This window comes from Rutidosis leptorrhynchoides, chromosome 3, assembly GCF_046630445.1.
Source record: "Rutidosis leptorrhynchoides isolate AG116_Rl617_1_P2 chromosome 3, CSIRO_AGI_Rlap_v1, whole genome shotgun sequence".
Taxonomy (NCBI): domain Eukaryota; kingdom Viridiplantae; phylum Streptophyta; class Magnoliopsida; order Asterales; family Asteraceae; genus Rutidosis; species Rutidosis leptorrhynchoides.
In genome coordinates this window covers 457,649,229-457,651,788 of record NC_092335.1, presented here as the reverse complement: position 1 = coordinate 457,651,788, position 2,560 = coordinate 457,649,229, and positions in this window count along the sequence as shown.

Below are 2,560 nucleotides of genomic sequence, written 5' to 3'. Positions count from 1 at the left end.
TACTAATAATAATTATATTAATAATATTTATATTAACAATAGAAAAAAAAATGGTGATAATAATATTATTCATAATGCAAAATAATGATACTAATTATATTAATACTAATTACAATAATATAATAATCATATATCAATTGATATATATATATATATATATATATATATATATATATATATATATATATATATCAATTTCCATATTTATATATTATCTATTGATAATAATAACATATCTAACACTGATTTTAATAAAAAATATTAATATCATTAATGGTACAAAAATATTATTAATTATAATAGTTTTTTTTTTAATTTTTATTGATAATAATAATAATAATATTAACAATAATATTTTAACGACTTTTACTTATCAAATTCTATATGTATATATATACTTGATATACTAACATTAATGATACAAATATTAATATTATTATTAACAATAATATTATTAAAATTAATGATAATATTGTTAATGTAGCAATTAAAATTTTTAAATTGTAATTACGTATATTATATTACCATTTATTATACCGTATCTATATTCACATCAATGTTCGTGAATCGTCGAGCACAGTCAGAGGGTACTTAATTACATAAATATAGTTTCAAAAGTTTTGAGACTCAATATAATAGATTTTGCTTATCGTGTCGAAATCGTATTGAGATTAAGTTTGAATTTGGTCGGAAATTTTCGGGTCATCACAGTACCTACCCGTTAAAGAAATTTCGTCCCGAAATTTGAGTGAGGTCGTCATGGCTAACAATAAATATGTTTTCCTGACGAATATGAGCTGATAAATAGAGTTTTATCATTTTTGATTAATATGGATAAAACAATTCGATTATTCGAAGAGTATGAATGGAACTATCATAAGAGAGGTCCCAACGGGCATCGTCCACCTTCGCCCAAAAATTTGCCCAAATTTTTAGCCGTTAGTAAAAAAAAAAAAAAAAAATTCCAACGGCTATCCCAACGGTCACTTTTACCCTATAAAAACACCAACCATATACTTCATTTTATACACTCAAACATATATTTCTTTTACATTTCCACATTTCTCAAAGTCAAAATCAAACACTCCCAAGCTGCAAAATGTTAACACTTCCCCCAATGATTGTTTCATTCGATGTTGATTACGGAGGTGATTTCCGTAATCAAATGAAAGAATATAAGTGGTGCGACAGTATTTCTTTTGAAGATATTGACATTCGTGATGTTGGTTTACAAGACTTGCTATCCTTTCTGAAGGAAAAAGTCCCGTGTGAATTCACGTCTGTGTTCTTTTATAAAGACGATTATGATGCGGATTGTAGGGCAAGTTTTCTGTGTACCGATGATCAATGGTACTTTATAAAAGATACCATTGAAGATCGTGGTAAACGTATTTCTTTGTATGCATTTCTTGAAGATGAAGAGACGTTGGGTTATCGTTTCCTCGATGAATCAACTGAAGCAGCAGTTGAGGCATCAAGAGAAATACCAATGTCTCCAGAGTACCTCACGGATGGTGAAATGACTGGTGATCGCTACTTTGCAGATGACAATTGACGACGACGAGTAGTTTGATTGTAATCTTTTAAATTTTTAATTGTCGTTATGTTTTAATTTTTTTTTAATTATTGTAATTTCAGTGTTGTTGTCGAGTTTTATATCTTCCTTTATGTTTCGGTGATCTTCATCTTTTTAATCTCTTCTCGATCTCTAGTAGAACGAGTAATGGTCTAGAATTTGTAAGTATGAAGTTTCGAATGAATTTAATGTTATAATCAATAAAGAACGTAATAGCAAGATTTGATTCGTCAAATTACCAGAATCATTGAGAATAGAGCTATCAAGAATATACTTTCTTGATATGTTCAGAAGTTAATTAGAATAAAAGAGTTATGTAACATGACACATAATGGTGGTATGATCTAATGTGAACCATCATGTCCCATTAGAACTCAGCATGACTTACTGTAATATAATCACGTTGATCAAGTGTCATTATATTATATTAATTCATGCATCAGTTTCTAACATTACTTCAATAACATTCATATTTTAAGCTCGAAAGTTTACAAAATATAGAAACTAACAGTTTCTATATGATGTAACACTGATAGCACGAAGAGATAAATGATTTCAGATAAGAATAGTTATAAAAATATCTCCAGAAATATGGAGGATATTTATAATGAAAGATACGATAATATCTTGAAATATCCAAGATCAGAGGATGATAGAAACTATTATCTGCAAGGGTTTAGAGTAAGGAGCAAGATATTCACTAAAGACTTTAGCAGACATTGAATCATTTGGATTCTTTGAAGTCAAACTTATTCTTTGTGATTTGTCCACGGTTTCTTCTTAGTTTCGCATAATCTGCTTTTCGGTACTAAATTTTCTATTAAATGTTTCCAATATAATGATACATAGGAAGCACGAAGAGGTATATAATTTCGGACGAGAATATTTATGAAAATATCCTCAAAAATATCGAAGATATTGATGATGATATTTTGGAATTTCTAAATTCGATGGTCGATGGAGAAAGATTTTTCGCAAGATTTT